The following is a 23,728-nucleotide window of genomic DNA, read 5'->3' as shown; positions in this document are numbered from 1 at the left end:
AACTTTAGAATCACTTTGTTGATATCCACAAAATAACTTTCTGGTATTTTGACTGGGACTGCATTAAATCTATAGGTCAAATTGGGAAGAATTAACATCTTAATAATATCAAGTCTTCCTATCCATGAACATGGATCTCTCTATTATTTAGATCTTTAAAAAATTTCTTTCATCAGAGTTTTGTCATTTTCTTCATGTATTCTGTACATATTTGCTTATATTTATGCCTAAGATTTATATCTATTTCACTTTGTCTTAATGTAAATGGTATTCTGTATTTAATATCAAATTTCAATTGTTCATTGATGATATGTAGGAAATTGCCTTGTATTCTGCAACCTTGCTATAACTGCTTATTAGTTCCAGTAGGGTTTTTTTTTGTTGTTGTTGCTATTGTTGATTCTTTGGGTTTTTCTATGTAGACAATCATATTAACTGTGAACAAAGACAGTTTTATTTACTTCTTTCAACTTTGTATATATTTTAGTTACTTTTCTTGTCTCTTTGCATTAGCTAGGACTACCAGTACCATGTTGAATAAGAGTAGAGAGCGGGCTTTGTTCCTGATCATAGGGAGAAAGCATGTAGCTTTTCAATATGAAATATTAGTTGTAGGTTTTTGGTAGATGTTTCTTTTCTTTTTTTTTTTTGGTAGATGTTTCTTATCACATTCACAAAGTTCCCCTTTATTCCTGGTACGCTAAGAGTTTTTTTTTTAATCATGAATAGATATTGGATTTTGTCAATGCTTTTTCTGCATCAATGATATAATCATGTGGTTTTTCTTCTTTAACCTGGTGATGTGATAGATTACAATAATTAATTTTCAAATGTTTAACAGCCTTGCATACCTGGAATAAATCCCACGTAATCACAGTGTATAATTCTTTATAGCGTTGGATTAGATTTGCCAATATTTCATTCTGAATTTTTGCATCTATGTCCATGAGAGATTTTGGTTTTGAGTTTTCCTTTCTTTAATGTCTCTATCTGGTATTATAGTAATACTGGTCTCATTGAATGAGTTAGTAAGTTCTCCCTCTGCTTCCATTTTCTGGAAGAGACTGTAAGGAATTTATATCATTTCCTCCTTAAATGTTTGGTAGAATTCAATAAAAAAAAAACAATGGGTCATGATGCTTTCTTCTTTGGAAGTTTATTAATTATTGATTTAACTTCTTTAAAAGATACACTTAAGAACGAAGTGATCACTGAAGTAATCAAAGAGGAAATAAAAAATAACTAGAAACAAATGTCAATGCAGACACGATGACCCAAAATCTATGGGATGCAGCAAAAGCAGTTGTAAGAGGGAAGTTTATAGCAATACAATCCTACCTTAAGAAATAGGAAATATCTCGAATAAACAACCTAACCTTGCATCTAAAGCAATTAGGGAAAGAAGAACAAAAAAACCCCAAAGTTAGCAGAAGGAAAATCATAAAAATCAGATCAGAAATAAATGAAAAAGAAATGAAGGAAATGATAGCAAAGATCAATAAAACTAAAAGCTGGTTCTTTGAGAAGATAAACAAAATTGATAAACCATTAGCCAGACTCATCAAGAAAAAAAGGGAGAAGACTCAAATCAATAGAATTAGAAATGAAAAAGGAGAAGTAACAACTGACACTGCAGAAATACAAAAGATCATGAGAGATTACTACAAGCAACTCTATGCCAATAAAATGGACAACCTGGAAGAAATGGACAAATTCTTAGAAATGCACAACCTGCCAAGACTGAACCAGGAAGAACTAGAAAATATGAACGGACCAATCACAAGCACTGAAATGGAAACTGTGATTACAAATCTTCCAACAAACAAAAGTACAGGACCAGATGGCTTCACAGGCGAATTCTCTCAAACATTTAAAGAAGAGCTAACACCTATCTTTCTCAAACTCTTCCAAAATATAGCAGAGGGAGGAACACTCCCAGACTCATTCTACGAGGCCACCATCACCCTGATACCAAAACCAGACAAGGATGTCACAAAGAAAGAAAACTACAGGCCAGTATCACTGATGAACATAGATGCAAAAAACCTCAACAAAATATTAGCAAACAGAATCCAACAGCACATTAAAAGGATCATACACCATGATCAAGTGGGGTTTATTCCAGGAATGCAAGGATTCTTCAATATATGCAAATCAATCAATGTGATAAACCATATTAACAAACTGAAGGCGAAAAACCATATGATCATCTCAGTAGATGCAGAGAAAGCTTTCGACAAAATTCAACACCCATTTATGATAAAAACCCTGCAGAAAGTAGGCATAGAGGGAACTTTCCTCAACATAATAAAGGCCATATATGACAAACCCACAGCCAACATTGTCCTCAATGGTGAAAAACTGAAAGCATTTCCACTTGTCAGGAACAAGACAAGGTTGCCCACTCTCACCACTCTTATTCAACATAGTTTTGGAAGTTTTAGCCACAGCAATCAGAGAAGAAAAGGAAATAAAAGGAATCCAAATCGGAAAAGAAGAAGTAAAGCTGTCACTGTTTGCAGATGACATGATACTATACATAGAGAATCCTAAAGATGCTACCAGAAAACCACTAGAGCTAATCAATGAATTTGGTAAAGTAGCAGGATACAAAATTCATGCACAGAAATCTCTGGCATTCCTATACACGAATGATGAAAAACCTGAAAGTGAAATCAACAAAACACTCCCATTTACCATTGCAACAAAAAGAATAAAATATCTAGGAATAAACCTACCTAAGGAGACAAAAGACCTGTATTCAGAAAATTATAAGACACTGATAAAGAAATTAAAGATGATACAAATAGATGGAGAGATATACCATGTTCTTGGATTGGAAGAATCAACATTGTGAAAATGACTCTACTTCCCAAAGCAATCTACAGATTCAATGCAATCCCTACCAAACTACCGCTGGTATTTTTCACAGAACTAGAAGAAAAAAATTTCACAATTTGTATGGAAACACAAAAGACCCCGAATAGCCAAAGCAATCTTGAGAATGAAAAACGGAGCTGGAGGAATCAGGCTCCCTGACTTCAGACTATACTACAAAGCTACAGCAATCAAGACAGTATGGTACTGGCACAAAAACAGAAAGATAGATCAATGGAACAGGATAGAAAGCCCAGAGATAAACCCACGCACATATGGTAACCTTATCTTTGATAAAGGAGGCAGGAATGTACAGTGGAGAAAGGACAGCCTCTTCAATAAGTGGTGCTGGGAAAACTGGACAGGTACATGTAAAAGTATGAGATTAGATCACTCCGTAACACCATACACAAAAATAAGCTCAAAATGGATTAAAGACCCCAATGTAAGGCCAGAAACTATCAAACTCTTAGAGGAAAACATAGGCAGAACACTCTATGACATAAGTCACAGAAAGATCCTTTTTGACCCACTTCCTAGAAAAATGGAAATAAAAACAAAAATAAACAAATGGGACCTAATAAAACTTCAAAGCTTTTGCACAGCAAAGGAAACCATAAACAAGACCAAAAGACCACCCTCAGAATGGGAGAAAATATTTGCAAATGAAGCAACTGACAAAGGATTAATTTCCAAAATTTATAAGCAGGTCATGCAGCTCAATAACAAAAAAAGAAACAACCCAATCCAAAAATGGGCAGAAGACCTAAATAGACATTTCTCCAAAGAAGATATACAGACTGCCAACAAACACATGAAAGAATGCTCAACTTCATTAATCATTAGAGAAATGCAAATCAAAACTACAATGAGATATCATCTCACATTGGGCAGAATGGCCATCATCAAAAAATCTAGAAACAATAAATGCTGGAGAAAAGGGAACTCTCTTGCACTGTTGGTGTGAATGTAAATTTATACAGCCACTGTGGAGAACAGTATGGAGGTTTCTTAAAAAACTACAAATAGAACTACCATATGACCCAGCAATCCCACTACTGGGCATATACCCTGAGAAAATCATAATTCAAACAGAGTCATGTACCAAAATGTTCATTGCAGCTCTATTTACAACAGCCCGGAGATGGAAACAACCTAAGTGTCCATCATCGGGTGAATAGATAAAGAAGATGTGGCACATATATACAATGGAATATTACTCAGCCATGAAAAGATACGAAATTGAGCATTTGTAATGAGGTGCATAGACCTAGAGTCTGTCATACAGAGTGAAGTAAGTCAGAAAGAGAAAGACAAATACCGTATGCTAACACATATATATGGAATTTAAGAAAAAAAAATGTCATGAAGATCCTAGGGGTAAGACAGGAATAAAGACACAGACCTACTAAAGAATGGACTTGAGGATATGGGGAGGGGGAAGGGTAAGCTGGGACAAAGTGAGAGAGTGACATGGACCTATATACACTAACAAACATAAGGTAGATAGCTAGTGGGAAGCAGCCACATAGCACAGGGAGATCAGCTCGGTGCTTTGTGACCACCTGGAGGGGTGGGATAGGGAGGGTGGGGGGGCAGGAGATGCAAGAGGGAAGAGATATGGGAACATATGTATATGTATAACTGATTCACTTTGTTATAAAGCAGAGAGTAACACACCAATGTAAAGCAATTATACTCCAATAAACATGTAAAAAAAAAGATATAGATCTATTCAGATTATATTTTTCTCCTATATGAGTACTGTTAATTTGTCTTTCAAGGAACTGGTCCATTTAATCCAAGTTATCAAATTTGTGATAAAGAGTTAGTCATAATATTCCTTTATTTATCCTTTTCATGTCCATGGGATCAATAGTGAAGCCTCCTGTTCCATTTCTTGTATTAATAAATTGTGTCTTTTCTCTTTTTTCTCAGTTAGCTTTTCTAGGAGTTTGTCATTTTACCATTTTCTTTTGCAAAGAAGCTTTTGTCTTCATTAAAAAAATTTTCCTGTTTTCAATTTCATTGATTTTTGCTATAATTTATATTATTTATTTTCTTTGCTTTGTTTTAAGCTGATATCACTCTTTTTTCACTAGTTTGCTAATAGGAAAGCTTAGATTATCAATGTTAGATCACTCTTCTTTAGAAATATGTGTATTGAATGCACAATCAGCCAAAGAATGGCACATTTATATCATTTGACTAATTTGCATGAACTCAGTAGAATAACTGTTTTCTATTATACAGCATCTGATTCTAAAATTAATTTCAGACATCTATTTTACCTTAAGATAGTCCACCTACTACATGGATGACCCTGAGATTTCAAATGGTTTGAGTCATATTTCTATCATATTCTGAAATCTGAATTTTTCTATTGCTTTAGTTTAAATGTGTTAGTGGTACTTTTGTGATGTTGTATACGATGTGGAACTTACTGTCTTTCTTTTCTTCTTCTTTTTTTTTTTTTTTCTATTTTTGCTTCATGACCTATAGTCCAACAGCATAGTAGAATTCTATAACACCTGTTTGGTCGTAGTCACTGAATATTCTTACCTTTATACAACTGAAGTAAATGTGGAAATCATTTGTGATTGAAATTAAGATGGCTAATCTACAGTTTAGTATATGAAGCTAAGTAACCTAATATTTTACCAAATATTATAATTACAATTATATATTTCAAAGTAATATAATTATTTTCAACTAGTGGCATGTGCGTGTAATTTTAATTTAGTACATAACATAAATGTAGGTAAACCATTTAACACAAACTGAAACATTTTTTCCATTTGTTGTCAGTGATATGCATCTTTTGACTAAGATTTTTTCTAGATGACGATTTAACAATAATTGAAATGTACTAATTTAAAAAGTTAATGAAAATTTATTAGTGACATATTTTTCCCCTGAGGCAAAAACCTTTTAGGAATTAATTATTCATTCTATTTGAGCAGTGAGAGATATATTTACTTAAGGAAAGAGTCTTATGTTATAATTTCCTTGTAATTCTGTTCTAAGATCAGATTCAGTTACCAGTATTGATCTAATGGGCAAGTTAAAAGAACAGTATGAGTCAAAATCTCACCTGTTCTTTTCCTTTTTTTGTGTGTGTGCCCAGTCTGTTGATTATGAAGTTAGCATGATAAGAGTAAGCTGGAAAATAGGCCATACTGAAGAGGCTGATGCAAGAAGCCACTGAAGTCATCCTCTGAATCATAAGAGCATCATCTTGAAAAGGTTTAAGGGGAGTATTAATGTTGCCCCTGAGAATGAGCAGTAGCTGCTCTCTTGAATTCACACTGTTGTTTTCTGGAAGATTTTACGAGCATGTATGACCAAAGTACCCTTCTTTGGGGAAACTGCTTCTAATAAGAGGCAAGGAAGCAGATGTATAAAAAGCATGTTAAACCCGTTTGCTCACAGGGTCACTAGAAGATCAGAACGGAATATCCCATTAGGAAGTCTAAGCTCATCCAGGAAATGCCTAACACTTTCTTGACTAACTGATTTTGTCAAATACATGACTACATTCTGTTCAATTTACATTTACCACTGACAGATTTTGTCACTGGTCATTGTAAATAACATTATTTAACTAGTGCACAGTGTCTGGAAGGGTGGGTAGGTACAGTTAATTGTCAAAAATAAAAAGAAAACTGTGTTAGAAATTAATTATAAACACATAAAAATTTTCAGTGGTTGATGCAAAATAAAGATTTGCTCTTTTACAGTCAATGCAGAGACACCTTGGATGGATGCTTGGTTCTCTGGAGTTTCTTTATTACCTGGCCTCCCACAGTCTCTCTTTTCTAGTACCCTTTCTAAATTTCCCTGATCCCTGGAGTCTTGGAGCCATCTGGAAGATTGTCCTCCCTGCTGGATTTGTCTTAGGATGGCAACAGTGGATCTCTTTGGACGGTAATCATCACAATCTTCTATAATAGTAGATTCTGTAGAATGGAGTATCTACAAGATAAGCTTTTATTTGAAAGTGTTTACTGCCTTTCATAGGATACCATCAATACAATTTTGTACTAAAAGACTCCACTTTTGTCAGGGGTAAGGAGAGAAAAAGTAAGAGGTGAGAGACAAAAATCTCTCTTCTGTTGCAATTTTTTTAAAAGCCCTTAGAAAGAAGGTTGTCATTGTAATCTGTAGCAATTTTGTAATATTTGTATATATGGCAGTTGTCAAGGTATGGGTTTTGTGGAACAATGGAAACATCCTATCATCCTTTTTTGACCCAATAATGTATGAAAGTAGCATTGACACATATACACTACCAAATGTAAAATGGATGGCTAGTGGGAAGCTGCTGCATAGCACAGGGAGATCAGCTCGGTGGTACTCTGTGATGACCTAGAGGGCTGGGATAGGGAGGATGAGAGGGAGGCTCAAAAGGGAGGGGATATGGGGATATATGTATACTTATAGCTGATTCAGTTTGTTGTACAACAGAAACTAACACAACATTGTAAAGCAATTATACTCCAATAAAGATATTAAAAAAATGTTCCTAGGAACTAGATATGACGTAGGAGTAAAAAAAGAGAATGACTAAAGCAAGTGGGAGTGGAAGAGACCAAGCATTTTCAAAACTGTGTTACATGAATAGCATGTTTTAGAAGTAAAATACCTTGTAATGGTAATTCCTATAGATAAACCTTACAATAGCAAGATTTTTTTTGATGTTTTAGTTACTAAACACTCTCTATGCACAGCACTTTTATATGATAGAATATGCTAGCCCTTCCTCTCCCATTTTTTTCTGAGTAATACTGATATATATATTATCAAATACATGAATGTAAGAAGGATGAAATGCATCTTTAGGTTTGTTAACAAGACTTGGGGTTAACGCTTTTTTGACTATAAAAATGAACATATACTGGAGAAATGTAGAAAAATGGAATGGAGGGAGGGGTGAGAGGCAGGTGGGAAAGACTTCACAATTAATAAAAAAATAAATTTTAGCATCTCTTTTTAAACACGGAAAACCTTGCTCATAAATCAACAGAACAGTGAATATGAGGCATATTATTATGATATATTAAAGAGATAAAAATGGATAAAGCAATGAAGCCTCTCTTAGCTAAATGGTTAACTCATTTAACTGCTGAAGAGGTAGTTTGCTAATGAGTAGCTGAGAATTGAGAGGTAATTGCATAAATCCAGATCTTATTGGTATGTACAGCTGATAGTCTCATTCAGAAATGGTCCCACAGGGTCAAAGAGGTGAATATGTGAGATTGAAACAGATAACTCCATTAGTTCACTATGCTTTTCACACATTGTGCATGTCAAAACAGTATGAATAAAAGGATCCATTGCTTGATTAATGCTTATGGGAAGGAGAGGAGAGTTAGGATAGCTTACATTAGAAAACCTAGGCCTCTTTAGGAAGAACTTCAGAACTATAATGGCAATTATACTGAAGAACGATTCCATAATAAACAGCTTGTTGGTTAAGTGGTTAAAAACGCCAAGAGACATATAGTAAGTTGTAACAATTAAATCTTAGAAGAGCCCCTCTTGTACTGTTAGACTAGTAAGCATCTCACTCACTCAACATTACAACTAGGTTGATCTTACTACTTAGGATAATAGCTAGTGAAAAAAAAAATCCCATGGCACAGATCATAATGCAGGTAAGTAAACTCAGAGTTGGCTCTAAGTTGGTACGTATGACTTACGTAGGTTAGGAAAGGGCTTTCCCTAATTCTGGTGTAGAAGAGACAAGCTAATTGTTAATTAAACCCCATCATTCCCCCTCCTTCCCCACCTCCTCCCCGAGTACACAGCCTACCCACTCTTCCCAGCCTCCTTTGTAGTTAAGCGGGGCCATGTGATGGATATCTGATTGATGAAATGTAGGTGGAAGTGATGTATGCCATGTCCAGGAGTGGCCCATTCAAGCCTCTCATGTTTTTTTTCCATTCTCTCTCTTCCTCCTTCTGGCTAGATGTGGACCCCCAGGAAAGAAGAGTCCAGAATTTATATTGGTCTCTGAACTGCTGCATGGAACAGGACTTGCCATTGCTATGCACTGAGCTTTCTAGGAGCGAGGAACAAAGTGTACTGTCTTAGGCCATTGAGATTTTTTTCATGTAGTTCATATATTTACCCTAATATAATGAGAATCTCGACTTTCTTTAGTGATTATCTTTTATTCATGTACCTACTGAAGAAGTATATAGTGTGATATCTATATGTCACAGACGTTGCTAGCAAGTAGGAATATAAGCTAGAAGGTGGCAAACAGGTGGAAAACTAACATTAGAGTTTAGGCATTTCTGCAGTGTCCATGGGCCCAGGATTTTGTTGTGAGGCAGTTTTCTTTTCTTTTTTTTGTTTTTTTTTGTTGCAAAAAGCTTTATTATTTCCATTTGGTCCAAGGCTTGGGAGAGGGCTCCAGGGAGGTTAAAAAAACTGCCTAGTGGCTGCAGAGCAGGGCTTCAGGCAGAAGCTCTGATGCCAGAGGGGCTCCTCAAAGGCCACTAGGCTCTGGAGTTGCCTACTCATGTTTGATGGTGAGCCTTTCAAAGAGATACTCGCCCAGCCCAGCCTGGGGACCAGCCAGCCTGCAGAAGTGGGTCAGCTGGTCACCCATCTTCTTGATGAGTTTCACCTCCTATTCCAGGAAGTGGCTCTTCAGGAAGTCACAGAGGTGGGGGTCTGTGAGGGTTGGACCCAGGGCGCGCAGATCCAAAAGGGCCTGGTTCAGGTTCTTCTCCATGAGAATGGTGGCTTCCATAGTATCCTGGGTTTTACCCCATCATCTTGAGATGGCTTCTGCACGTCCTGGAAGAGGGCATGGCCGCTGCACTGGTTTTGCATTTTCAAGAGATGCTCGGTGCCCTCGTACCTCTCCTTGGCCAATTCTCGGAAAAAGTGGCCTACGCCCTCCAGAGCGCCACAATGTTGAGGTTGAAACAGAAGCCTAGAGAGAGGTAGGAGTAGGAGGCCCAAAGATGCACGTTGACCAGGAGGCTGTCAGCAGCCTCCACCTTGGTGGAGTAATTCTGACGAATCTGGGAGCTTATGGTTGATTGGTAATAAGGAGTTAAGCTCAAAAAATGGTGTTGGCTGGTCCAGGTGACTGAGGAGAGCTGAGTGGCTGATTCTGAAGGTTGTGACTGGAAAAAAGGTTTGAGGGTGGTTGGAGGCTGAAGAAAGGGGCGTCCCTGTGTCTGTTCTGTCCACACACTGTTGAAGCAAGAGAGATCCATGGGACCACTGAGTACATTGCTGAGGCAGTTTTCTTGAGCCAAATTCTTTGTCTCTTTGTATGCAAAGAGAATTGAGCACTTCTTTCCTATCTAGATTTATTATTTGTACCATTGCTATAGGCCAAAATTTAAGTTCTGACTCTAGTTAGAGAATATTGTTTTGCAATAGTTATTTGCTTTCAGCTTATATATATTAACTAAAGATTTTGCTTTTTGTAAAATTCACATTATAAAGAACTCTTCTTCTTTGTCTAAGAGGCTGTATTTCTTGACACAATATTATTAACCAGACATAAATAGCTTTTTGTCACTAACCCAGATTCACAGTGTTATAAATAGTTGTAGGTTCTATCCTTATTTACTTTCACTTAGCTTCATTTCTTCTCTTGTTATAACTTCTTTGTGCAAAGACTACCACACAACAATGGAGATTTATAATATTTCCAGTGAGATAGTGCCAGGGTAAAAATTACAGGTGATCTCAGGCACAAAAACCTCTTCCTTTTTATGGAAGCAAAATCTGTGATAGATAATAGGAAATAGAGGGTGCATTTGTGGTCAGAAGTTTAGCAATTTCCCATCCTTGACATGAATTTTGCATTCAATTGATGGAACATTCAGATCCAGACTTCTGATATTAGGTTGATGATGAATGTGTGTATTTTACTTCAGAAACAGGTGATAATTTATGAAATGAAAAACTTATGATAAAAAAGCTGCAAAACATTTTAAGGACTAATTCTTCTTGTCATCAAGCAAATGACCTGCTGTCCTGACCATGGTAAATGAAGTCTCCAGCAGAGTAAGTCTGTTGCATTTGATCCCTTTAGTCCAGTGATCCAGAAATTTGGGAGGGAGTTAGGGAGCTATTTGAAAATCTGATAAAGGATAAACATCTTCAACCCGGAAAAATACAGAAACACACCACACTTTATGTATAGTTCAGGGGATTCTAGATCTGCCAAGGTCAATGACTCCAATATAATTAAGAATTCCTACTTTTGTGCTAATAGGCTTGGGGAATCTGCCTTTCAAATAAGCACAAGACCTTCCTAAGACCCCATGGGTTATTATTTGAAATCTCTAGTGGAGTATGAAAAGTAGAACATTCTGCAGCATGAGCCACTGATTCAGTGTTTTTCAAACCTTCATATGCATAAAATTCATCTAGAGATGATTACCAACAAGGGCAGATTCCTGGGCTGCAACTCCAGAGATTTTCATTAAGTCATTCTGAAGTGGGAATCAGGAATCTGCATTTTAAGTACTTAATCTTAGTGATTCTGATGTACATTGCATGTGGGCTACAATCTGAGAAACGCTTTTAAGCCTTCACTTGGAAGTCCTTCAAACCCTGGCCACCAAGAAAACCACCTCTCTGCATACACGCTTGGAGCTCCTGTGTGTCCTGCTTTCCACAAAGAGCTTGCTTGGGCTCAGCATCTTTCCTATTTTTCACTCTCCCACAGTGAACAAGATACAATATCCCAGTGAGCAGAGTGTTTTTGCAAAGCTAACATGTTTGGCTGACCTAATGTAGCCTGCCATTGTCATTAACTGCAGAGGAAATCATTCTTAATCACCCTGATAAGTTTCTTATATAATAACTATTAATAGTTGTTTGAAAGCAATAGAGGGCACCAATTAATGGGAGGTTTGATAAAACCTCTGGAAGGAAATGGAAAGATGAATCTCGTCTTACTCTACGTTACTGTTTCTTTCCTCCATACATGTTTCTTTGGGGAAAAAAAACCGAGAAAAGGAAAAAAAAAAATCAGTATTTAAAATTGGATTGTGGTGAGAAAATGTCCATAGCTAAAATAATAGTTTTCATTTTACCTTCAGATACAAATTAGGATTTCTATCTTCCAACAAAAGTTTCTTTCTAAGAATCAGATCTAAATTGATATTATGTGTCCAAGAGAGTGTGCACATGACCTAAGGCCTGTCTTTGAATAATAATTCATTAATATATTCATAATTATTACATTATTAAAATGATAATAATTTTGATATTATTGAATATATTTTAATAGAAAATAATAATACAGTATTATATAGTATTAAGGTATTAAACATTAATCTAATTATAAATGTAGTTATAATAATATTTACATATTAATAATGATGAATATATTATTAACTTTCTTCCCTCTTGTTTCATTTATTATCTATAAATGAAGAGGCACAGCAACATAAAAACTAAGCATATAAAGTAGATACTTCACAAGTGTCTAGAGTAGAAGCTACAGGGTTCTCTTACTTGGCATAGAGCGTCACAATTCCAGGTTCTTCCTTAGGAACTAACTTACCCAAAGAATTTTCATCTAATAAATCCTTTATCAAACACCTAATGCTCCCTTTATTGTTTAAATGTGCAGGCTGTCAGATTCAGCTGTGGACTGAGCAGAAACTTGGTTTGTAAATATAATTATGTTTCATATGTCCAAAATAATTAAACCTTATTAATAATCCAGGGGAAAAGAAAAAAGTTCTGCCTTTTGAAAAAAATAATTTTTGCTAAGCATAAATGATGTAAAACCTCCAGAAGGTGAAAAGATCTTTAGTAGAAATATTCAAACACATTTAAGAGGCAGAGTTTGGTAAATCAATCTGGAAAAAAGCTAATGAAGATGGTCATTTAAGGAGCATACAATCTCAAAAGTGCATTGTCCATGGCTGTTCTCACATTCCAACAGCAAAGCAGAGTTGAGTAGTCCCAATAGGGGCTAAATGAACCTCAAAGCCTAAATAGTCACTATCAAGCCTTTTACAAAAAATATTTGCTGACCCCTCTTCTAAAATTGTATTTTCAATTTGGGGAAGTATTATAAGTAAAACAAAAACTCAGAGTTAAGTTGCTTTAAGCCTATCCTTTTTAAAAGTTTAGTCAATAACACACATCCACCTAGACTTTTATTCCTGAAAATTTTCAAGTAACATATCCCTACCTAAATTTTTTTCCCTAAGTATATACATTGGTTAATACTTGCACTGATGTTTTGGTGGAGTGTTAATTTCTTCCAGGGAGACTGAATAAGGGATCATAGGGCCTTTAAATTTGCGTTTCATGCGCATGAAAAGACCTTGATCACTGGATACCTAAGAGCCTTATTCCATCTCATGGGCAGCAGCTATTTAAATTTGATGTGTCTGCCTTTGAAACAAATTTGATTTTTAGGTGTTTCAACATTCAATGACTCAAATATTGCAATCCCAGTAAGTAAACAGAGCCAAAGGGAGATTTGTTTTAGTGGAGAAGGGGGAAGGATTCTAATCAAGCAGTGGTATTTGCAAAGGATTAGTGGGAGAAATGAACAAATCTCATGCAAGAGACAGCAAACAGCCTGCCTGGCAGGATCAACACCCTACTCCAGGGCTTCTTGTTAGTGGGGACACATTATTTTGTTCCTTCCATTTTGGGAGGAGTGCGACTTCCACTTCCCACCCCAGCAGAGAACATACTGAGAGAACATTCCTGGACCTCCCCTCCTTACTGGTTCTCCCCACTGGAGGTGGAGTGATTGATCTGATGACTGAGATTAGGAAAAGGGGCTCTGTCTAATCTAACTGCCCCTTCTTGCCTCTCATTGGTTCTGTTTCCAAGCTACCTCTCTATAGGCTGAATGTGTTCTTCTCTCTACTCCAGCCCCGCATGTGTTAGCACAGGTCAGCTTCCTATGAAGGAGAGAGGGGCATGGACATCAAAAGTCACTATTGGCCTCTGCTTTACGTTATAGTCACCAATTTTTTGTGAGCAATAAAGCTTGTATTTTGATGCTTTTCTGAATCTGATATCTATTACTCAAATGATTTAGAATTCAAAGAGGAGGGTGATTAATTGGCCTCTTAAAACCTCAACAGTTCTTAGTAGAGCTATAAGTTATAGTGGGATGATGATGGCCCATCTTATGCAGATTTGTAGAGATTTATCTGGGCCTGGACTGTTTGTCTGTGAGGCTGAGTCAAGGAAAGGACTGGCTCTGATTGTCTCAGAGTGGAAGAATCTGCCCCCATATTCCAACCTTCACAGTAAAACCCAAATTTCAAATGGCCTTCTGAGTCTGGAATGATGATCTACAACAAATAAGGCATCACTGAACAAGAATTAATGCTCTGTATCAGGAACAAAAATTAAACCACCACCAAGAATAACAATAAAAAAATACTAATTCAGAGACAGAATGGGGGAAACCTGACAAGAGAAAAGTTTATATGAACATGAAGATACAATCTCAGTATAAGACAAGAATATTATATGAATATTGCCAAGGGTGAATGAAACTTAGGCAGCCTTAATAATATAGAATGTCTGGATTGATGGAAGTAATTATCGTACTGTACATTATGCTGGTCAGACCTTATTTTCCCTGTTTTTATTAAGAACCCCACATACCTTGAGTGTTCTTAATAGAGATGATCAAGATGAGGGACTAGATAATACGTCATTGGGAAATAGCTGAAATAATTTGCCCAGGACAAGAAAAGACTTAAAGAAAGATTTCTTTTCTAATATTTGAAGGGGAAAAGATTAAAATGTTCTCTTTTTTTCTAGACTCAAAGATATGAGAAGCATATTTCAAATCAGAGTATTTTATAAAGTTAAAACAGTCCACAAGTGAAACAGCTGATTTTTGAATAAGATCCTAACCCGTTGGTGGGTGTAAGCAAAGGTTGAACAAACCTTTTAAAGGAGATACTGCTGAAATAACTCCTTCTTAGAAGACTAATGAATCACTCCAGAGCCAACACTGATTCTTTAATTGAAGACTCCTGTGTGCTAATACTGACTGTACCACTCTACGTGGTGACCTTATCAGTCAGCTTCTCTAAGCTTCAGTTCTTGCCTTTCTAGAATGGTAAGCAATATTATCTGCCCATGCCTTCCAAGATTATGAAAATTAAATGATAAAATTGATCTTAAAGTGCTTTGAAAAGCACCTATATAGAGGCAGTCTGTTATTATAGCTAGAGTGGAGACTAAAATAGTAAATTATAAAGTGAAAAATGCTAAGTGTAAGGTAGGATAGAATTTTTTAAACTTTAATGTGAAAACAAATGTCCCGTGGAATGGTTTTAAATGCAGATTCTGTGTCAGCAGTTCAAGAGTAGGACCTGAGGGTATGCATTTCTAACAAGTGCCAAGGTGATGATGCTGGTCTGTGGACTAGGCTTTGCTTGGCAAAAAGATAGAAGATTAGGGTCATGTCCTTGCATGCACGTCTAAGTAGCTCTTCGCCCACTCAATCTTTTAGGGATTCTATCCTGGCAAAGTTCTCAATGAAGCAAACAAAATTTATGACTCTGGAATAGGCTGTCAGTGAGGAAGTTGCCAACACACCGACCAACTGTATTTATCCATTTTCAGAATGACTCTATTATGACTACTGTATCTTAATTAGCTGTTTGCTATGATAACATATATGTGAACAATGGTTCATGACATTGCAGTGTCAAAGCTGTTTGCACAATGAACCAGATGCCTCAGAAGAAAAGTGAGTTTTAAAATGAAACTCAAACATATAGGTGTAGTTATGGTAATTTGCATTCAGGCAGTAAAAATAGATTCTGGCTAGTTTAACTGAAAAGAGAATTTGTCATATGTTTATGTATGACTGATTCACTTTGTTATAAAGCAGAAACTAACACACCATTGTAAAGCAATTATACCCCAATAAAGATGTAAAAAAAAAAAAAAAAAGAGAATTTGTTAGATATATATGGGGAGAGGGTTCTAAGTGAGGTTGAAGATAGACTGGCAGCTGCAGGGTTTAAAAGCATGAAATACTCAGTAGTCATTGTTACAATGAATAAACAGCAGCAATTTCTTCTGTCCTTCTGTCATTACAGTCAAGAGTCAAAATCACAACCTGGGTCAAGTGCTTACTTCCTGGCACACGGGAAAAGAGAGGGGAGGATCTGGTGGAAGGAGCCTCTAGTGTCCAACCAAGAGGAGAAAAGTGGAAAGGAAAGGGACCACTGATGCTGAGAAGCTGAACATCAAAACAAGCATAACTCTCTGAAGCATATATATATGTGTGTGTGTGTGTGTGTGTATATATATATATATATATATATATATATATATATACACACACACACACACACACATATACAATGTATGTCAATTAATCTTATATCCTGTAAAAAATATTTTAAAAATTCAATACTAAAAATTATTTTTTCACATTTGTTTATAATGTTCCTCTTTTATGAAATGCTTATTTTTTTCTATTTACCTGGTAAAACTCAGTAGTTTTTCTATCAATTCCCAGTAGGTCTTTATACAGTAAATCATTAAAGCTTTGAATGTAAAAAGAAAAGCAGTAATATGTAAATTCTCTATTTAAAGGTAGCGCTTGTTACTAATTGTTTTGTGTTTTTAGAGGGGAAGAAGGAGCCGGAGGGACTGCTGGAAACCATTGCCTTAGAAGTTACCACTGCAACCTAAATATAATGGGGGTTCATACTGCAAGATGTGTCATTCATCAAAATAGCAGTCTAACAGAAAAATATTATTAAAAGACATTTAAATCTCTATTTGGTGTCTCAAGAAAACCAAAGCTGAGATGGAGTGGGGTTTGGGTAGTTATAATACATTCTAAATATTTAGCAAACATCTTAAAATTTCTCTCCACATCAAGCATTCTCAGTTTCCAACCAAGAATTCTCTCCGAAGTATAGATACAGCTATTGTGTGTTTTTCTCTAAGCTTTCACACTTACTGTATTGCAAAAAAAATTTTCCCTTTGACTATACACACAGTCCCACATCACTAGACTTGATCTCATGGGGTGTGCAGGCTTGTCTCCAGCTCAACTTTCTCTTGACCACTTTTCTGCATAAAAAAGGTTAATCTAGACCGGACCAACGGGTTAGAAAGCAGGAACTTAGCAGGAAAAGTTCTGTGTAGTCGTTTTCAAAAATATTGGCTGTTGCATTCGTGAGATTATTTTGAAAGCTGAGAAAGTCAGCAGCACATTCTATTGGGCAGATGTTGGTTTAAATTAGAGTTCAACTTCCGATGGCTTTGAATGACTGATTCTCCAGAACTTAGGCATATCCACTACAGGGCAGATGAAATTGCCTATTTTTAAAGGGGAATACTGCTGAGAATGGGTCTCTATTTATAGATTTCTTTCATATTAATAGTGTTATTAGTGAGGATGTGTATCTTTATTGGTTGGGCTAACTTCAGTCTTTGGAAAAGTTTTAATTTTGAAAATTCTGGACAATAAAGAAGACCCTATGAGCCATGCACCTAAATTTCAGTGATGTTTTTGCATCCCTAGGGCGCAGTGACCACAACATCGTTCTTTTCAGAGATGCCTTTTTTTCTCTTTAGCTGAGGAAGGAGGGTCATGGATGTTCCCAACCAATCAAAATTCTGTCAGCTTCAAACTTCACTGAATTGTTTAGGACAAAAGAGATACATATCTTTACAGCCTCCCTGAAGGAACTTTTAAACGCAGGCAAAATAAATTCTATTTAATGCTAATACATAGGTAACTATTATTTTTAGTTAGAAGAAAACATTTTTTAAATAAATGAAATAAAAAATATATGTAGTTTACACATTATGCTCTAGTTTCCTTCCTGCTGAGTGAAAGGTGATTTGAATTAGAGTTGTCTGGAGTCACAGTTAATTTACTTTTGTTTTTTAGCAGTACACTGAGGCAGAAGGTGCTAAAGTTCAATTAGCTATTTACAATTTCTTTAGAGTTATTTCCAAGGAACAGGTGGCCTAGAAAGTTGTCTGAGTTGCAGAAGAAAAAAAAAAGAAAAGGAAAGAATTAACACAAAGGCTGGTAAACATAGGGATTGTGACTTAAAGAAAGCAATTGTAGTCGATATAAGAAATAAGAAATGTAGTCAATTTCAGATACCTGGCAAAAGTCATTCTAGGGCTTCCCTGGTGGCGCAGTGGTTGAGAGTCCGCCTGCCGATGCAGGAGACACGGGTTCGTGCCCCAGTCTGGGAAGATCCCACATGCCGCGGAGCGGCTGGGCCCGTGAGCCATGGCCGCTGAGCCTGTGCATCCGGAGCCTGTGCTCCACAACGGGAGAGGCCACAACAGTGAGAGGCTCGCGTACCGCAAAAAAAAAAAAAAAAAAAAAAAAGTCATTCTAAAGATTGAGGCTATTAGAAAGAGAATAAGCAAAATGTATTTGGAGCAAGTTCCTATTTAACTGAATTTTACTTCCTCTATTGAGGATATGTTTGGTTATCTGATGGGACTTTAACCTAAACCTACATTGTTTAGGATATGGGTTTCTCCAAAGCCATGGTCTGTGTAGAAGGAGTGGGCTTTGTGCAGCAGATCTCTGCTACAAATCTACTGCCTCAGACTATCTCTGCCGCCACTCCACCCCCATTATAGCTGTGTACACTCCTGGGCAGCCCTAGGCTACTGAATGCCCCAGCTGGGTAGAAAAAGAAGACAAATCTCGATTTCAGGAGAAAATTTAGCTTCACAAGATTTACAGCACAATGGTTAAGAATCTGGGCTTTGGAGTTAGGTTTGAATCAAAACTCCACCACCTATTTGCCGTGTCCAACGGGGAAGACACAGTTTTCTCAGCTGTATGAATAAGCATGCAATAAATGATAGCTGTCAATATTATTGTTGTATATTGTTATTATCAGTCCCTTCTACCTTTCTCCTACGCTTTTGTCTGCTCTTCTTCTGCTGAAACGTGATGACATCTCTCCTCATTCCCTACATCTGCAAACAAAAATCACCATGCACCCCATCTGACACAGTGTTGAACTATGTGCTGTCTATTGTTTGTCTCAGAAACAATTCCACAGCTTTTTGGCAAGTTTCTATCCTAAAGGATTTGGCTGAACTCTACAGATTAAATTTTCTTCTGTGGATATATTGTAGATGTACTGAATTAGTGACTCACCATGCCCATTTTATGAAAGTGAAATTGAGATGAAATTTTTTCTGAAAATGATAAGTTTGTGAAGGTGGGCAGGGAGTAGATAACAGGAATGAGGGGATGACTTCAAAATATATACAAAGTGATTTCACAACTTGCAGGGATACAGATTATAGTAAAGGAACATAAGTGGTAAGGTTTGACAGAGTTTCTTTCTACTACTATGAAGAACAGAGCTGTTCCTTCTATGGGCAAATGTCTGGGTGCAGAATCAAACATGACTGTGGAGCAGATCTGGTAACTGGTCAGGTATTGATTTTATTATTTTTAATGACTCACAAATCCACTGGGGATAGTTTAGGTTTGTAATACGAACAGTTTATCAGACTGCAGAAGACATGTCATTTTTTAGATTGACATTTTCCTCTATGGTTATTTCTCGCACACAGCCCTAATGCTGGTGTGGGTTTTGAAAAGCCACTTGGGAAATTTTATTTCGAATTGTTCACATTTTTTTTTGTAGTATTATGGAGCATTGTACTTGCTTAAGTCCAAAAGAAATGGCACTGAGCTGGCTTTTAGCAAAACCTTTGCTATTTGCTGTAGAAACCTGGGCATATTTTCAACCTCTTCCTGCCTTATATTGTTCATGATTAGAGAAGGGATATTTGTGTGTATTTGTTTGTGTGTGTGTGTGTGTGTATGTGTATATCAACATGGCTACTGCTTTTGAAGGAGAGTTAGAGATACTGTTCTGCTCATTTTTGGTTCCTTTTCATTCCTAGCATAGTTCCTGGTATATGTCAAAACATGATATATTCATTAGTAATAATAATAAAAATAACTGTCATTTATTAAACATTTACTCTACACAATGTCTTGAACATGGTAATATCAAATAAATCATTATTGAATGGTGGACTGAATGCACTGTGACTAAGTCATTTATTTGCATTCCATCAGTTAATCCTTATAAAAAACAAAGCAAAATAACACTGTACTAGGTTGGCAGAATCATGATGCCCATTTTACAGATGAGAGAATTGAGGCGGAGAGCGGTAAGGCCACTGTCCCAGGATAACACAGCTAAAATATTTTGACATTGGAATTAGGATCTAGATTTGTCTAACTTAGGTGAAAACAGTACCATGAGATGGAGAGAAAGGATAAAAGAAAACAAACTTATATAAGAACTGGAAACCAGCAGCAATAATAGTGCAGCAGGCATAGAGCACAATGCGGGACACTTTTTCCCCCCCAAACATATCTCCCCTCTTAAAATTTTCCTTGGCTGGCATTACAATAACTGACATATGAGTCTACGTAATATCCATTTCACAGCCCAAGGTAATGGTAGCTGCCAAAATGATTTGTGGCAGAGCTTCACTTCTTCAAACAACTATTGCAAACTAGAGCAAGCAAATTTAATTACCTTCCAAGCTGACACAACCTCAGAAGTATTGCTGATTTGTTATCTTCCTGCTCTGAGTGATGGACTATCCATGATCTGCCAGGAGATACTTGGACATGACTCTACAAGTGGAATGAGGGAAATGAAACTGAGAGTGTAAGATACAGCAAACCCATGCAGATATAATCCTGGCTAAGAAAGAATTTTGCAGGTGGGTTGCCCTGTGTGTGTGTTCACTCTGTGTGTGTGTGTGTGTGTGTGTGTGTGCTTGCAAGTTTCACATCAGGCAATAAATCTTAAATCTAATAGTCCAGATATCCAGTCTGGATATCTAATGCTAATGATGCCTAGGTACCTAGAGGAAGATTAATCTCAGAACTTTGTGATCACAAGAAGATTTGAGAGAATGGGAGTACTCCCATCTGGTAACAATGACAACGTGATAACTTTTGTCAAACTACAGTGGTTATTAATAAAACATTTGTTTGCTAAGTGTCGATTCGTTTATCCTACTTCAAAGGGCCATGAAGTGGATAAATATTTTAAAAACAATTAGACAACTCTTTAAAGATGTATTCAAGTATTTTATTATCTAGGACTTGTGCTCTGTTTTAAAGTTGGTAAACTCACAATATATGGTGAAGCATGGACACTTCAGTCTTCAATGTTTTGGAAAAGTTTCCTAAAACCTCTTCTGTATGTGTAGACCTTCTATCATGAATGCAGATCACAATCCCTTTCTCCTCCTCTTTGTTTGCCTCCCTGATTTGCCTCCCCGATGGCAGAGTTCATTCACTGTCTTTTTGTTTGCAGGTGTATCCCAAGTGCCTAGAATAGTGCTTGGAATACAGCGGGCTCTAAAAAACTATTTGTAGAATGCATCAGTAAATCTTAATTTTTACTTTTATGTCTCAAGTGCTTGTGTTACACTACAAACGTCATTCTTCATCTCCTATTCTCCCATTTCATTATTTTTTCCTAGATAGTTCATTGTTCTCTCCTGAACATTTTCTCTTTTCTTGCACAGTATTGTGTTTCAGCTACCTTGGTTTCAGCTTGTGCTACTTTGTAGTTTTATGTTCTTAGCTTGCAAAGAGCATCTAGGGCTTTGCCACCTGCACAGTGATGGATGTTGCTGCTTCTTATTAAGCTATACTCTGGTTTTCTTAATGTGTCATCTGAGTTTGTTTGTTGATGGCACCAGATCCTGGCTTCTCACTGTGGGGCTCCATTCTGACGTTCTCTTTGTATAAAGATACCAGTTAAAGTGGTGTTTCTGCATCTGTGAAATGCTATTTGAAAGTTGCTAGCAGTGTTCTGACTCTAGGGTTGAAGGCATCATTTGACCTCTAAAAAGGCAACGTTTATTTTGAAAAAATTCATCAAAACCTCCCTTAAGTTTTAAAAAAGAAAAAAAAAAAGGAAAGAAACCTACCTATCTATGGTTTTTGAATAAACTATGATTAAAATGAATGACGATGTTTGCCTATGAAGGCAGAGCCATGATACTCTAGAGCAGTGATACCCCAGTGCTTTCTCTCATACCTCAGATCAATTTCCAAGGTAAACTGAGAAAAAATAATGAGAGTGGAAGGATAGTAGAAAATGAGGTTAACGCAGAAGAGTCATCAAAACGGAACGTGGACCTCCAGTCTTTGCCAACTCATGCCTACTTGGATCAGACAATTGTGCCTATCTTATTACAGGGACTTACTGTACTTGCAAAGGACAGACCACAAAATCCCACTGAATTTCTAGCATCATATCTTTTAAAAAACAAGGCATAGTCTCAAGATCAAAACTGACTTATTGGGAAGAACAGAAAAATTTGGTATCTACTGTATATTTACATAATTAAGAGGCAGGTTTAATTGCCATGCTTTCCACCCCCTCCCTTTTTTGGAAGTATAAGAACCTTCACGACAACAGAACTTATTTCCAGAATTGCAGAAGAAAACATATTTCCCTTATTTGATTTAATCACCATACTTATGTAATTTTTGTATTCCGTGCAATATTTTACCAGATTATTTTTAACTTTTTTTAAAACATGATCTTCAAAATAAACTTTTAAAATGAAAAAAAAAAAAAAGGATTCAAAATGGCGACGAAGGAAGATCCTGAACTCACATCCTTCCAGGGACACAGGGAATGTACAGCTGTGTATGGAAAATCTCCTCTGAATAAAACCTAAATATTGGTAGAAGGACCCCTTCACATCAGGCAAATGAAGGGGAAACCACACCAAAGACGGGAGGCGAGGCTGAGACACAATCTCGCCATAAACCTCACCCCAGCTCTGAGACCCACAATCCTGAGGGAACTCAAAACCTGGAGCTTCTCCCTGAGAAGCGGATTCGTACCCCACATTGGGCACCCCAACTTTTAAGACCAGCACCTGAGAGCCAAGCCCCCAAAACATACCGCTGTAAAGACCAAAAGAGCTTGTGCCTGCGACCCCTGGGCTGTGGTGAACTAGAAATGCCCCTTACGGGGCCCGCAGAGGACTCACCTGCCTCAGGGCCTCCACGGAAGCAGCTCTTTGCAAAGCACCCGGATTCTCCGTGAAAGTGGTTCATTTGCTAATTTTAAAGTACTGGTCTGAGGGGGAGGGGTCTGCTGGGATGCTGTCCAGGATTGGAGGCTGGTGGGCACCATCTTCCGGCTCTCCCTCGGCCTTGCGAAAGCCGGAGGGTGCCGTCTTTTTCTCCCTTTTTGCCTTTTCTTCCTTTCCCCCCTTCTTTCCTTTTTCCTTTTTTGGCACGTGCTCTCGTCGCTCTCCCCCTCTGCCTCGCAGCAGCCAGCGAGCACCATCTTCGGCTCTCTGCCACCGGGAGCGCCAGCATCCCCTGCAGGGGAATTCAGCACTCCGGGGTTTGCGGCTGCCACCGAGGGGACGCCCCTTGCTCTCCTGGCCTGTGTTCCTGGATCCCACGGGAGGGTAACAATTGGAGAGACAGCCCCTGGCGGGCCACTACTTCCGGGCACCGTGCAGACGGCGACTGCAACTCCCTCAGCCTTCGCATCAAAGAAGCCCGCTTCCTGGGCCTTGAACTTAGCCCAAGGGGGCGGGCTTCCGGTTCGGTGGGGTCTAGAGACTTCCGGTCGCTCTGGGGGAAGCCAGGCTGCGGCCGCCATCTTTGAGCTCTCTCTCCGCTCCTACAGCGAGCAGGTCTCCCGGCAAAGAGTCTGTATGCTCAGCTGGAGCCCTGAGTTTTAACAACTGCCGGCCAGGGAACACCTCACCTCTCCCTCCAGATCACCTGGCCGGCAGGGCTTATTACACTTGCATCCCACACAGCTGTGTATATTTGCAT

At 37.6% G+C, this 23,728-nt stretch overlaps 1 pseudogene across 1 annotated transcript; it reads right to left on the bottom strand.

The window, feature by feature from the left end:
• Nucleotides 1-8,962: 8,962 nt before the first annotated feature.
• Nucleotides 8,963-10,115, bottom strand: LOC309961106 (ferritin light chain-like; annotated as a pseudogene). The gene has a single exon. The product of its transcript is annotated as a ferritin light chain-like (transcript).
• Between the last annotated feature and the right edge of the window lie 13,613 nt (nucleotides 10,116-23,728).

The sequence above is a fragment of the Leucopleurus acutus genome (genome assembly GCF_964270905.1).
Source record: "Leucopleurus acutus genome assembly, chromosome: 4".
In the NCBI taxonomy this organism is placed as follows: Eukaryota; Metazoa; Chordata; class Mammalia; order Artiodactyla; family Delphinidae; genus Leucopleurus; species Leucopleurus acutus.
This window is presented reverse-complemented; position numbering and strand designations above follow the sequence as displayed.